Source organism: Haemaphysalis longicornis, unplaced genomic scaffold (genome assembly GCF_048455015.1).
Source record: "Haemaphysalis longicornis isolate Haplotype H1 unplaced genomic scaffold, Haemaphysalis longicornis Haplotype H1 scaffold_9, whole genome shotgun sequence".
NCBI classification, from domain to species: Eukaryota; Metazoa; Arthropoda; class Arachnida; order Ixodida; family Ixodidae; genus Haemaphysalis; species Haemaphysalis longicornis.
In genome coordinates, this window is record NW_027526460.1 from 107,983,309 (window position 1) to 107,999,427 (window position 16,119).

General features: G+C 48.4%; 1 protein-coding gene across 2 annotated transcripts in view; it reads left to right on the forward strand.

Annotated features, from left to right (window-relative positions):
- Positions 1–16,119, forward strand: part of LOC144151555 (neprilysin-1-like) — a 118,898-nt gene that overhangs the window by 69,567 nt on the left and 33,212 nt on the right. The window lies entirely within an intron of this gene.

Genomic DNA, 16,119 nt, shown 5'->3' on the forward strand with positions numbered 1-16,119 from the left:
TCCCAGTATCCCGAACAGTGTTCAGAAAAGCGAAGACACAAACACGAGACCGTCGTTACTAAGGAAATATAAATTTTCGATCAATGTAACCTCATAAGGACATGAAGAGTACTTCGTAGCGAGATTCCCTTCCCTTGTGGGTACAAGCCCAGCGTTTCCTGTGCGCACCCAGCGCCATCTACTGCTTCGTTCGGAACACTGCTTCAATTCTTTCACGCAACTGCTAACAGGGTTCGACTGATCTGTCTCAGCAGCCAAGAGGTAGAAGCGTGGGTTTTGGAACGAGACCTCCGGGTTTGAACCCCAGCAATACCAATGCTTTTTTATAAGACACGAGAATGACATTGTCGTAAAATGTTCTCTTATCTATTCTGGGCCCCATTTTCGTAACTACGAGTGGTTTGGTATCTTGTGGGTCGGTTTTGGGGTGGGATGCGGCACATCACCACGTTTAATTAAGGTTCTGCATGGCAAGTGCCACGCCTGTAGGTATCTTCAAAATGAATATCGCTGCTGTAGGATGGAGTGGAGGCAATGAAGGCATCGCAGGATGAACTGGAGGTCCCGTAGTTCTGCTAACAGTGACAGACGAAAAGATGGAGAAGATAAGGACGCTTACGGCGCCCGGTTGATGAGTGCAACGCTACCACCCAAATTTACTTCCGTTCCGTTCGTTGGAAGGAGAACTTTGTTAGATGCGAAGCATCTCATGGTCGGGGCTATGTCCCTTGTTGTTGTTGCGCCGTTCACACCCCCACTGCGCATGCTCGGCTTGCTGAACGCCCGGTGGTGTCTTACCCTTTAATGGCTCCTGGAGCGACAGTGTTGCCGGTGTCTTCCTGGGCCGTCACGAGACGAGCACGCTTCCCTCTCCTCCTCACAGCCGTATAAACCAGGTGTGCACACGCGCTGCGCGCTACTCCACTGCGCATGCGCGTCTCTCCTCCATTCTCCTCCTACCAGCCGTATAAACCAGGCGTGCACACGCGCTGCGCGCCGTTCAGTCCGCTTCCAACCCCCGTCTTCACCGGTTCTGCTACGCTGCTGAGGATAAGGGCCGATGTCAACGCCAGTGCCAACATCCCCGTCAACGTGAGTGCTGACGTACAACCAACAGCATCAGCCCCAACGACTGCAACATCCACTGACGTTCTACTTCACGGACCACAAAGCAGTCGTACTCAAGGCGAAACGACAGCCACAACTAGACGTTACCTACATTGCCTAATTAAAGACATTCATACCACCCTACCCACGCGTCTCCTTACTCTAACACCACACACCGACTCTACTCACACTGCTTACTTCAACTCTACTTACACACCAACCAACCCCCACTGCTGCTTCGCATCCTCCTCAGGGTTCCCCCCACGGGAACATGGCGTAATGTTTTTGCAAGGGCTCTCTTTAATGTACAGGGGGGATTAAAAACATCCCCCTCGCGAGGGGCACGATCAAATGCAGAGCATTTCCGCGGGGGGCGTGCCTGCAAGTCTTATGGATTACGTAGTGGTTGTTGTTGTTGTAATTGTTGTCTTCCAGCGTAGACATTGTCGATAAAGTCGATGGTGAAACGTGAAACGTGCCGTGAACCCCCTGCCGCGGCTATTACGCAACGTGGAGAGGCTACGACGCAACGTGGCGCGGCTATGACGCAACACAATCCAACACAATCCACTTTAATCCAACCCAATCCAAATCCAATCCAAGCCAAGCCAAGCCAAGCCAATCCAATCCAATCCAATCCAATCCAATCCAATCCAATGCCCTTGGCGAGAGAGTGTTATAGCGCCGAAATCGCGCCACCACATGAACGTGAACCGAACGCGGCGAGAGCGGAGAGAAGGCGAGGAGGACGCGGGGGAGAGGGCGCACCTGTGGCCGACGATTGAATGAGTCAAGGATAAGGGGCGTGCGTAACCTTCCATTCTGTGTCGGCTCCGTGGAGCAGTCGGTAAAGTGCCGTGTACCTTGCGTTCCGCCCGCAGAGTCGTGGGATCGAAACCTGGCGCCGGAAGGTATTATTTCTTTATATAGTGTAGGGTGCGGACTACGTAGTGATGCGGACTACGGGCGCCAACGCGGGTGACATCGTGAGTTACTAAAATGCTCTGCATTTAAAATGCAATAGACTTCATATTATGCGATAACCCTGTCGTTGTGAAGGATGTGTGTTGTGTTAACGTTGTTCGTGCGAAGGAGAAGACAAGTTTCCATGAGTGAGCGACGTTTATTTCCACATGCTCGACAGAGCGTGGCTGGTCGAGATAAGCGCGATGGCCGGTTGCGGTGCGCGCCTTTTATTCTTTTGGCGCGCATGCGCCTTATCGTCCTGACGATAAACTGCGGCGCTCGGCCGGACACCACATCCCTCCCCTTTTATATTGGGTAAATTAACAAGCTAGACTCCAGCTTGGTATCTGTCCGGTGGTCGACGGTCTCTAGTGGGGTAGCGTCTTGCACCCGCCGTCTGGATCTCTTGCGAAGCGGCTGGCCCACTGGTGGCAAGGATGGAGGGGGTCAACGGGTCGGCGCTTGGTTGAGACGCCAGGAACTCGTCTTCCTCCTGGTCAGCGTCTCCGCGGTCTGGATCCATGGTCCGCGCGAGCAGCTGGTCCTTGTGACGACGCCAGGTGAAGCTGCCTCTGGATGTGGTAACATGAACGGTAAAAGACACAGGGCCGGACTGTCCCACAACAACACCAGGAACCCAGTTTGGCCTACCTCGATAGTTGCGAACCATCACCAGGTCACCGACTGCCATGTCGCGATCACGACGCGGGCGCGCCACGGTTTGCTTGAACTGGTTATACGCAACCCTTCCTCCCACCGCTGGCTTGACAACATCGAGTCGATTTCGCAGCCGTCGTCCTAGTAACAAATTCGCTGGTGACTCATTTGTTGTCGCATGAGGCGAGTTGCGATAGGCAAGCAAGAACTTTTGAAGTCTCAGATGCAACGTGTCCGTTCCGCTAGGTTTACGAAGTGCGTTCTTAAGCGTCTGAATAAAACGCTCTGCAAGCCCATTAGAGCTGGTGTGATACGGTGCTGTAAGCACGTGACGAGAGCCCATCTCTTTCACAAAAAGCTTGAACTCTTCGGAAGCGAACTGCGGGCCGTTATCTGTGACAATGGTTTCTGGGAAACCGAAACGAGCAAACAGCTCTCTCAAAGTGTCAATTGTAGCCTCCGCAGTAGTCGAGCGCTGAATACAAACTTCGGGCCACTTGGAGTGCGCGTCCACGACTACAAGAAACATTGCGTGCAAAAAGGGGCCAGCAAAATCGATATGCACGCGCTGCCACGGTGCTGTTGGCTAGGACCAAGGATGCAGGGGCGCTTTGCACGGCTCGCAACGCTGCTCTTGACAACTTACGCAGGCCTTGACGCGCTGCTCCAGGTACACCTCGATGGACGGCCACCACACGTAGCTGCGGGCCAGTTGTTTGCTGCGCACGATGCCTGGGTGCCCTTCGTGGAGTTCGTCCAGCAGCAAGTTACGCAACTTTTCCGGCACGATCACTCGCATCCCGAACATGATGCAGCCTTGGTGAACTGTGAGGTCGTTGCGTCTGTCAAAAAAAGGCTTCAAATCTTTTTCAGTCACAGACGACGGCCACCCCACACTTACGAACTCTTTCACTTTACAAAGCATGGGATCCCGAGCTGTTGTTCGGGCAATGTCGTGGCTTGAAACGGGCATTGATTGCAACCGCAATGAATAAAAAGTCTCTTCGCTTTCTTGCGTTTCATCTTTCGCTACTGAAAGCGGGAGGCGCGAACAGAAATCGGCTTCGGTGTTCTCGCTTGACCTTCTGAAGATGAGCAAATACCGATAAGCTGATAGCGTGACTGCCCAGCGCTGCAAACGCGCTGCTGCTATCGTCGGAATGCCGGTTTTCGGGCCCAAAATTGTTTGAAGTGGTTTATGGTCGGTGATTAAAGTGAAAGCACGACCGTAAACATAGAAATGAAACTTTTTGACACCGAATATTATTGCAAGAGCCTCTTTCTCAAGTTGGCTATATTTCTTTTCGGCATCGGACAGGGTACGCGATGCGAAGGCGATTGGCTTTGTGCTGCCATCCTCGAAAACACGAGAAAGGACTGCGCCTAGACCGTACTGCGATGCGTCACATGATAGCTGTAACGGCTTACACAGGTCGTAGTGCGCCAAAGTCGGTGGAGACGCAAGCAAGCTCTTTAACTTGGCAAACGCTTCCTGGCAACGCGCGTCCCAGCACCACGGGGCGTTTTTACGTAGCAGCCCGAAAAATGGTTGTGCCAGCGTTGCTAGGTTAGGAAGGAACTTGCCGTAGAAAGTGACGACTCCCAGAAACGACCGCAGCTGCTGCTTGTCTTTAGGGGCTGGAACCTTGAGGAGTGCGTCAACCTTCTCCGTCGTTTCCGAGATGCCTTCTGCGCTGATTCTGTGTCCGAGGTAGCGAAGCTCCTGTTGGAAAAACGAACACTTCTCTTTCTTGACGCTGACGCCTCTTAGAAGAAGTCGTTTTAACACAGCTTCCAGATTGGTGAAATGCTCTTCGTCATTTTTACCCGTCACCAAAATGTCGTCTAGGTAGCAGCAAACCCCGGGTAGGCCTTAGCATGGTGTCAATTATTCTTTGGAAAATCCCAGGTGCGGAAGAAATTCCAAACGCCAATCGATTCACAGCAACCCATCCTTTCTGCGTGTTCAACGTGAGGTATTGTTTTGACGACTCCGACATGAGCACTTGCTGATAGGCCCGGTTTAGATCAATCTTCGAGAAATGCTTACCTACCGACAAGGCTGCGAACAGGTCGTCCACCCTCGGTAAAGGATAGCGGTCGACATCAAGGCACGGGTTAACTGTCGTCTTGTCACCGCAAATCCGTATGCTACCATCTTGCTTGATTACTGGTACTGCTGGAGTAGCGTATTCTGACATCGTAACGGGCGATATAATTCCCAGTGTTTCCATTTTAGCCAGTTCAGCGTCGAAAGCTTTTTGCAACGCGTACGGAACATTCCTTGCCTTAAGGAATCTCGGCTTCATGTCAGGTATAAGAAAAAGTTCGGCTCGCTCTTCCGTTATCGTGCCTAACTCGTATTTGAAAAGGGATTGGTACTTCGCCAGCAATGCGTCAAGCCTTTTTTTTACGCCAATATGAGGAAAAGTGCCTGACCTTGTGATGTTGTTCAGGTTCCAGATTTTCGTCCACTCCAGCTGGACGGCGTGCAGCCACTCCCGGCCTAGTAAAGGGGGTCCCTTGTGGTCCACAACGTAGAGCGGGAGACTTGCAGAATAGTCGCCGTGCTGCACGTTGACCAAAGAGACGCCCTGAGGTTGTACCAGTGCTCCTGTGTATGTCCGAAGTTTTACTCTGGTGGGCTCCAGTACCGCCGAAGGAAACAGCTGACAGAACTGCGTCGTTGACATGACGGAAACAGCCGCTCCCGTGTCGAGTTCCATGTTCACCAAGACGCCGTTGATGGTCATCTGCACAATGACAGGGTCGTGTTGAGCCGCCGACACGCCATTTAGACTGAGAGTCGCAGATTTCCTCGGCACAACCTCCAGTGTCTTCACGTTCCTTTTTACCCGCTTTTTCTTAGAACCAGTCTTACTACCACTTCGGCAGGCTCTCTGGATATGCCCTTTTCTATCACAGTTGAAACAGGTTGGGTCCAAATGAGGGCACGCTTCACTCCTGTGTTTCGGCGAACCACAGCGAAAACAGGTTTTACCTGCGTTCAGTGATTCTGCTTGCACCTTGTGCACGTCGCCGACTGTGGCGTCGCTGCCCCGTGCCTCCGCAGCACTCTTCTTGGCTGCTTCCATGGCAAGAGCGCGCTCCACCGCCTTCTGATTGATTTTGATTGTGGGGTTTAACGCGCCGACGCAACGCAGGCGATGAGGCGCGCCGTAGTGGAGGGCTCCGGATTAATTTTGACCACCTGGGGATCTTTAACGTGCGCCGAAATCTCGTACACACGGGCGTTTTTGCTTTTCGCCTCCATCAGAAAAGCGACCGCCGCGGCCGGGAATCGAACCCGCGACCTCGTGCTCAGCAGCACAACGCCTTAGCCACTGAGCCACCGCGGCGGGTCCCACCGCCTTCTGGAACGTAAGCTTGCTATCCTCAGTGAAAAGCACTCGCTGAATGTCTTCTCATAGCAAGCCACACACGAAGCGGTCCCGAAGCAACTCGTCAAGGGCGCTTCCAAACTCGCACGTTTGCGACAGTTTACGCAGCTCGGCCACAAAATTACTTATGGACTCGCCTTCTCGTTGACACCTCCGGTGAAACTTCGCCCGCTCTCCAATGACGGATGGCTTCGGGGACAGGTGGTCGCTCAAAACTTTCTTGAGGGCTTCGAAACTCTTCGTAGAAGGCAGTTCCGGAGCTGGCAATGACTTCAACAAACCGTAGGTCTTTGGACCAATAATGCTCAAGAAAGCGTGTACCTTGTCGCTGTCGGGTACCCGGTTGACAATCAGAAACGACGTAAGCCGCTCTTCGTACGAAGCCCAATCAGTGCCGGACTTGTCAAAAGGTTCCAACTGGCCCAGTCGCCCAACGAAGTGCGTTCCGGCGGCCTCGGCTCCAGTCATGACAGTCCACTGGCTTCGCACACTGCAAAAACACAGTCTTCTTCACTGAGCGAATTTCGGAAACACTTGCCTTCCAAACTGAAGAACGACGCCTTCAAATCCCATCCTCGTCGCCAGTTGTTGTGTTAACGTGGTTCGTGCGAAGGAGCAGGCAAGATTCCATGAGTGAGCGACGTTTATTTCCACATGCTCGACAGAGCGTAGCTGGTCGAGATCAGCGCGATGGCCGGTTGCGGTGCGCGCCTTTTATTCTTTTGGCGCGCATGCGCCTTATCGTCCTGACGATAAACTGCGGCGCTCGGCCGGACACCACAATGTGGAAGTGCTCGGAAGGGTAAGGTATTGTGACCATCGTTAGGTAAGATCTCGAATTAAGCTAGATTTGAGGAGGCACCGTAACAAGCTACTACGAAAGAAGCCGATTAATGAGCTAACAATAAGGCGTAAAGTAGAAGAATTCAGGATCGCGCAGCAGAACCGACACTCAGCTCTTACCGAGGAAGCCGAGCTTACGACACAGGAAGCCAGCGATAACCTTACACGCATTATCATGGAGTGTGCAGTAGACGTCGGGGGCACGATGGCTAGACAGGATACTGGTTAACTTTCCCAGGGGACGAAAGATCTAATTAGGAAACGGCCAACCATGACAATCTCCACCCCAGCTGACAGAATAGAACTAACGCAGCTTTCTAAATTAATCAATAAGTGTAATACCGCTGACATACGGAAGTATAATATGGAGAGGATCGAATACGCTATAAAGAATGGAGGTAACCTGAAAGCAGTAAAGAGGGGTCTTGGCGTGAGGAAAAATCAGATGTATGCACCTAAAGACAAGCAAGGCAATGTCATCACAAATAGGGATAACATAGACGCAGTGGCCGAGGAGTTCTATAGGGATCTGTTCAGTAGCCAGGACATCCAGGATAATGCCGAACGAGAAAGTAGTTCAGAGGAGATATACATCCCACCAGTAACGACCGAAGAAGTAAGGAAGGCTTTGAAAGAAATGAAAGGGGGCAAAGCACCTGGTGAGGATCAGATAACAGCAGACCTCTTGAAGGATGGAGGATAAATTGTACTTAAAAAACTGGCAAACCTGTATAAGCAATGCCTAATTACCGCAAGCGTACCAGAATCTTGGAAGAACGCGAACATCATCCTAACCCATAAGAAAGGTGACATGAAGGACTGAAAAATTACAGGCCGATCAGCTTACTGTCAATCGTCATCAAGGTACTTACCAAAGTAATCGCTAACAGAATTTCTGCAACCTTAGATGTCAGTCAACCTAAAGAACAAGCAGGGTGCCGTAGAGGTTATTCAACAATAGACCATATTCACACGATCAATCAGGTGATACAGAAGTGCGCTGAGTATTCTGAACCCCTATATATAGCCTTCATAGACTATGAGAAAGCATTCGACTCGGTCGAAACCTTAGCGGTTATTCAGGCATTACGGAACCAGGGAGTAGATGAGCATCCTGGAGTGGGCATGGAAGCGCGACCACGATGAGACGCTTACACGCATTCTTCTTCGTAATCCAGATTAGTGGCCATTACCAACTGAAATGCACTTGTTTTAAGTCTGATGATGTCTTTGTAGTCGTGCTTCCATGCCCCGAAGCGTTGTTAGAACCGTTTTGTTCTCTGTTCTTGCTTTTGTGTGGGGATGTTGAGAGCAACCCCGGTCCCGATGATGTACTTCACGAGGTCCTAAAAACCGTTCAAGTTATGAATGAGCGTTCTATCAGAATGGAAAGTGTCCAAAGCACAATGGCGGATTCTATTGCAGAATTAAAAGTACAACAAAGTACGGTTTTCGAGGCGGTATCCGACATGAAAATAAGACTAGAGAACGTGGAAGCTCAGACAGCTATGCTAGAAAAGTGGCAATCCGATCTTAGTGAAGTTCGCGAAAGTGTCAGCCGTATCGAAAAAGACACGCACAGCCTCCGGACACGGCTAGATGACGCAGAAGACCGCTCTCGCCGCGACAACCTCATTTTTCATGGCCTACCGGATGTTGCCAAGGAATCCGCCGAAGAATCAGAAGAAAAAATCTTATCACTGTTTAAAAACACCCTAAAACTAAACATACCAGAAGACAGAATATCACGTGCCCACAGAATCGGTCAATTCACATCGGAAAAATGTCGACCAATCATTGTCAAATTTTCCACTTAAAAGACGAAGGAACTTGTTCTGTCTAAACGTGCACTTCTTAAGGATAGTGACATTGCCATGAACGAAGATTTTTGCTTGGCAACCCGAAATGCGAGGAAAAAATTGACAGAATATGGCAAAGAGCAAAATGTTTCTTTTAACCTTCGGCATAACAAACTTGTCATGAACGGCAAACGATACGGGTACAGTCCAGATAATGACTCCGTTTATGAAATAGGCCCTGCTGGTCCAACCCTTCGCTCTGGCCGCGTACTCGAGGCAAATGACTAGGGAAACGAGAGGGGTGGTGCTTGCGTTTTCAAACAACAGTTTCTTTCAATCCTTTACACTAACATTCGCAGTTTATTCCGCAAAAGAGACGATCTAAGTGCAATAATTAATGACTGTAGCGCCGATATAATCGCTTTAACCGAGACTTGGTTGACGAGTAAAATATCTAATACAGAGTTATTTAGCTGTAAGGATAGGTATTTGATTTATCGCAGTGATCGATGCGATAGAACTGGTGGTGGTGTGTTGCTAGCTGTTAAAGAATGTTATGAATGTTTCCTTATTCCCATCTCTTCTGAACTCGAAGCAATGTGGTGCTGTGTGAAAGTGAATTTTAAGAAAATAATTATAGGTGTTATTTATCGCTCACCCTCAACTGATTCATCATTTAATGATGCGTTGCACGACTTATTAAACGTTATCACGGTTCGATACCCCGGAATAGGAATTCTTTTGATGGGTGACTTTAACTTTGCTAACATTGTATGGCCCGCATCATGTCCGTTTTCTGATCCTTTTTCTTCCGAGGCTGGCAATTTCATCACTGTTTGTTCTGACTTCGGCTTGTCGCAGCTTGTTATCAACCCTACACGTGTTACACAGAATTCGTCATCCCTTCTACACCTAATACTTACGTCATCACCTGATATCGTTTCAACCATAACGCACTTGCCTGGTTTAAGTGACCATGATGTACTGCAATTTTCGCTTATTTTCCCCCGTTCGGTATCACAAAAAGGTTTCAACAAGATTAGAGATTATAGCAAAGCTAACTATTCAGCGATAAACAGTGAACTGGCCGGTTTTCTTGACATATTTTTGCCTGATCACCTCGAACGTTCAATTGTAGTTAACTGGAACATGTTTAAAAACAAAATAAACGAGCTAATTATTCGGCACGTTTCTCTCAGACGTGTATTTAATAACAAAAAGGCACCCTGGTTCAACCGAAATTTGTTACGTCTCTCTAACAAAAAGAAACGGCTTTTCCGGAAGACAAAGCATTCATGCAATGCCACACACCGGTTAGCCTACACGGCAGCTGGGGCAGCCTATTCACTTGCCTTAAAAGTAGCTAAATCGACCTTTTATAAAACCACACTACCGAATATTCTTAAAACAAACCCTAAGCGTTTTTGGACAATTGTTAAAGGCGAAGAGACTAACAAAATTTCTTTGGCTACACCTTCAGGTGAATTTATTCCAAGCAGCTTATGTTCTGAAGTGCTCAATAACACGTTTGCCCATTCATTCTCGTCGCCCATAAACACCGACATTCGTCCCGAGCTGGAGCCTAGAAATCATTTTCAAATGGATCCAATAGTTTTTTCCTATGCTGGCCTTAAAGCAATAATTGATAATTTAAAGCTAACTTCATCTTGCGGAATTGACGGAATTAACAAGTTTTTGAAAAATACGCGTGCAAATTGTTCCATAATTTTACAATGCTTATTTTCTCAATCCTATAATTCTGGTACTTTGCCCAAAGACTGGAAAACTGGAAAAATAGTACCTCTTTACAAATCCGGTGATGCTAATAACCCATCAAATTACAGACCGATAACTTTAACCTCTGTTCCAAGCAAAATAATGGAACACGTCATTTTTTCACATCTGGTAAAATTTCTGGAAGAAAATTGTTTCTTTTCCTTAAATCAGCACGGATTCCGAAAAGGTTTCTCCTGTGAGACACAGCTCCTAAATCTTACTAATGACTTAAATGTTTGCCTCGACTTTGGTTATTCGGTTGATTGTATATTTCTCGATTTTGCCAAGGCTTTCGATAAAGTTAACCACTCACTCCTCCTGTACAAAATGAGCGCGCTAACAATTGACCCCACACTCCTTAATTGGGTACGCCACTTTCTCACATCACGCGTCCAATTCGTTACGGCAAATGACATTGACTCACCTCTAATTCCAGTTGATTCTGGCGTTCCCCAAGGGTCTGTCTTGGGTCCGTTATTGTTTTTAATTTACGTTAATGACCTGCCTCACAACATATCCTATCAAATATGCCTCTTTGCTGACGACTGCGTGATCTACCGTAAAGTTTCAAATGATACCGACACCTTATCCATCCAAGCAGACCTCAACAACATTTCCCAGTGGTGTCGCGTATGGAAAATGGACCTCAATACTAACAAGTCTAAATCCATGCGTGTTTCCCGTACTAACTTGGAGTGCGCAAGGTATTACCTTAACAATAATTGCCTAGAATCAGTCAAGTCTTACCGTTACCTGGGCGTCCACATTACTAACACCCTTTCATGGAAACCACATGTAGAATACATAACGGCCAAGGCTAATCGCACTTTAGGATACCTCAAAAAACATTTTTACTTAGCTCCGTTATCATTAAAATTACTGCTGTTCACCACGTACGTTCGTCCACAGTTAGAGTATGCATCTTCAATATGGGATCCAGGCCATGCTACACTAACACACGCAGTCGAAGCCATACAAAACCGTTCAGCTCGTTTCATCTTGGCTAACCATCATCGTACAGCTAGCGTAACTGTCATGAAGGCGACTTTACATCTTCCATTGCTTGCTACCCGCCGGAAGCAGTCTCGAATTCTCCTCTTCCACAAAATATTCTATCAAAATCCTTCTTTGCGTTCCCTTTGGATTAAACCTGCACGATTCATATCATGTCGACGCGATCATTTACAAAAGGTCAACGTGCCTCGCTGTAACACGTCAGCATACCAACAGTCCTTCTTTCCCAGAACCAGCAATGAGTGGAATTGTCTACCAGCCACCCTAACAAGCATAACCGACGCCATACTATTCAAAAATGCATTGTCAAACCTGGTTTAGTTGTTTCATGTATCATGCACTTCTATGTTTCTTATTTATTTTCTCTCTTGCTGTCGATATTTTTAAATGTTGCATCTGCTTCCTTGTATACTTTTGTGTATATTTATTGTATCCTTGCCCCTCCCCTCTGCAATGTACTTCAATGTACCCTGAGGGTATTATCAATAAATAAATAAATAAATTATGTAAAAATACTAGAGAATATCTACAATGGGTCCACAGCTACCATCGTCCTTCATAAGGAGAGCAGTAAAATACCTATAAGGAAGGGCGCCAGACAAGGAGACACAACTTCTCCAATGTTATTCACAGCATATTTACAAAAAGTATTCAGAACGTTGGATTGGGAACAGGTGGGAGTAAGGGTTAATGGAGAATACCTCAGAAACCTCAGATTTGCCGATGACGTTGCCTTGCTAAGTAACTCGGGGGACGAATTGCAAAGCATACATTCCGCACTACACGAACGGAGTAGAACAGTGGGCCTGAAAATCAATATGTAGAAAACTCAAGGAATGATGAATAACCTAGGGACAGCACAACAGTTTGGGATAGGGGGCGAGGTAGTGGAAGTGGTAAAAGATCTACTTAGGCCAAGTTGTGACCCCGGATCCCAACCATGAGGCAGAGATAATTAGAAGGATCAGAATGGGGTGGAGTGCATACGTCAGACATTCTCAGATAATGAATAACAGCCTACCCTTGTCCCTGAAGAAGAAAGTGTATAACAGCTGCATCTTACCGGTACTCACCTACGGGGCTGAAACTTGGAGGCTCACTTAGAGGATTCAACTTAAATTGAGAACGACTCAAAGGGCAATAGAGTGGAAAATGATAGGTGTAACATTAAGGGACAAGAAGAGAGCGGAGAAAAAGCGCGTGTTAAGGACATACTAGAAGAAATTAAGGAAAAATGGACGTAGGCAGGGCATGTAATGCGCAGGCAAGATAACCGTTGGTCATTAAGGGTAACAGAGTGGATCCCTAGAGAAAGCAAGCGTAGCAGGGGGCCGCAGAAAGTTAGATTGGCCGATGACATCAAGAAGTTTGCAGGGACAAATTGGTCACAGTTGGCACACGACCGGTGTAATTGGAAAATAATGGTAGAGGCCTTTGCCCTGCAGTGGGCGTAGATAAGCTTGGGATATATATATATATATATATACATATAGTAACTAGGATAATGAACATATGCAATAGACGCCACATGCCATCAAGACATCGGGGTATGTGCCTCACCAGCATAGCCCATATAGGATTATGCCCAATCCCCACACGGGGATATGCGCCGAAGAGGTGTCAGGGAAGACGAAGAATCCCAGGACGTGCATGCGCCAGAAACGCGCTTCGTGATCGGAACGCTCAGACCTGCGTTATTCGTCGGCTTCGCTCCTGCAATTAATTAAACAACCTCAACCGGCTACCGGCGTGTCGGCTGTCTTCTTAACAATATATATATATACACAGAGGTGAAATGAGTGCAGACACTTGGGCAACACTGAACAAGGGTTTTATTGTTACAAACAGTTTCGAAAGGTGGACTTTTTTTCTTCGGGGGTTATCTTAGAATATACAGAAACATGCTTATACACACTTTGCCTCCGAGGGCTTCCCTTTCTCCTCACCCTGGCCAATGAGAGCACCCGGGAAGAGTAAAAGAGCGGGAGAGTAACAATAACATGTCGTAACTATACTACAGAAGGTATGAACAAGGAAGAAAAGGGGAAGGAAGAGAGGAAAGTTGTAATTGGAAAGGAGGCACCGTTGCGACATTGATAGGCAGAAAAGAGACGCATAAAGTTCAACCAATGTGCGTCTTCCGAAAAAATGGCGTGCTGCGTCTGGGTGCAGAGAGAGAGAGAAAGAGAGAGAGAGAGAGAGAGATACATAACATTTGGAGAGTCGAAGCTGAAAAACCTGCACGAAAAGGCTCTGGATGGCAGAAAAGCATGCCAACTTCTGCCTACTGGTGATCAATGGTAAAAAAAGAACGAAAAAGAGCATTTGTTAACAGCGGTTTGAGACCGTCGTTAGACAGAGACAAGTGCCACATGGCCCGCAGGTGGCCGAAGGAAGCTTATAGGGAAACAAAACACGTGTTAACAGCCTTGAAAAAAAGGTTCAGCGAGTCCACGGCTGTCCACGAATGCTGTGAGTCCACGGCTGTCCACGAGTCCACACAGCGCGTTTTTCCCAAGCGGAAGCCGAGAACTTCTGCACCAGGAATGATGGTGTGGATGGTGCCGAGCAGCCGATGAGATCTGCCATGATGCTGATTGTGGCTGCGTGGCTGTGATCAGACGAAGAAGTCCCACATGAGGGAATCCCAATCGCACCATGGCGCTTTCATGCGTGCTCAGACTCGGCGTTACAATTCCGCACAGATTTGTGCGTCCCACATTTCCCCTCGGAGCCGATCACGAAACGCAGCCGATCACGAAACGCGAGTCGTGAAAAATTTTAACCTGGACACGTGCACGATTTGGTTGTCCCGGTACCGGCGGTCCGTGAGAGCAGGACAACGAACTACGGGATAGTCCACGGTGGAAGTTTCTTCAATGATGGTGTACTGGCCAGCGAATCGATCCAAAATTTGCCATTTAGTCCTCGCTTGCGAACAGGTGTCCAAAGTAGACTTTATCGCTGGGGTGGAACTGAGCAACACGATGCGTGGAATCATAGCGACGCTTTCTATCGAATTGGGAGGCCTGGGTGTGTAGGTGAGCATAGCGACGGCAGTGGTTCAGGCGAGTGAGGAACTGTTCGGAAATGGGGCTTGCGCTAGACACAGGGGCAGAAAAGAAGGCTGTGTCAAGCACGAGGGACGGTAGGCGGCCATACACCAAGACAAAATGCCAATAGCCAGTAGTTTTTTGAGCCGCACTGTTGTAGGCAAAAGTAACAAGCGGAAAATTGTGTCACAATCTTTATGGTCAGGCTGAATGTACATGGTAATTATGTCAGGCAGAGTACGGTACATCGTAAGTAGCGCATGAAACGGGACACAGAAGAGAAGACACACACGACACACAAACCAGCTCGGTTAGCTGGTTTGTCTGCGGGTGGCAAGCAGACGTAAATTTGTAACAGTGTTCGAGGTGCTAAGAATTTCCTCGACAAGGCTGGACACGAATATCCTGCCGGGATCACTTATTAGGACTCGGGAGGTGCCATGACGCAAGAGGATTCCACGCAAAAAGTCGTCGACTTCAGCGGTGCTGCCCGAACAAACGGGCGTGGTCTCCGCGTACCTCGTCAGGTGATCAACGGCTGTTATTTCCGGGAGGTACCTGGCGGGAGTAGAAGGTAACGGTCCATAGAGCTCTATTCTGGCAGTTTAAAATGGCGCAGAGGGTCAAGGAAGTGGCTGTAGCAGGCCAGCAGGCGCGGAATTGGACCGTTTGCGATGTTGGAACTTGTCGCACGAAGTAAATAGGTAGCGACCCTGCTGGCAAGCCCTGGCCAAAATAACCGGCTGAGAACCCGATCATAAGTCTTTGGAAACCCCAAGTGGCCAGCTGTAGCGTCATCGTGAAGACCTTCCAATAGCTTTTGGCCGGAGGGAGTTCGCCACAACGGGAACCCATTTTTTTTGCCTGAAGAGTGGTGATTGGAGTGCTGAAAAACACCGTCTAGAAGGTGGAATTGTTGAGGCTGACGGCGGCTACGGCTCTTCACACGTTGTTTGAGGCCGGTGAGGTGGTCAATTATTCTACAGCAGTAGGTGTCTGATTCCTGACGGGTGGTCAAGTCAGAGAGGTAGTCAGCTCCAGTGTTGTTGAGAGGGGAACGGTAAGCGCCCGTAGAGCGGAATGCCGGAAGGAAGACTTTCAGATGACCCCAGCGAAAACCGCGGGAGGGCATCTGCGTCTCAGGTGCTTTCTGCCTGACCTGTATTTGACATTGAGCTCCAATTCCTGAATTCGAAGAACCCAGCACTGGAGGCGGCGTCCTGTTAGGTTTTCTAGTTACTGCAACCAACAAAGAGCATGTTGGTTTCTGGCGACTCTTAAGTGGCGGCTGTAGAGGTATGGTCGAAATTTTTAAACCACCCATACAACAGAAAGGCACTCTTGCTCCGTGATTGTCTACTTCTTCCCAGCATTACTGAGAGAACGGCTGGCGTACTATACAAATTTACTATGCTTACTATACTATACTATATCTTCCTCCGTGTTTGTCGTCGGACTGCAAGAGAACAGCCCTTATCCCGTGAAGCTCGTGCTGTTGCCATG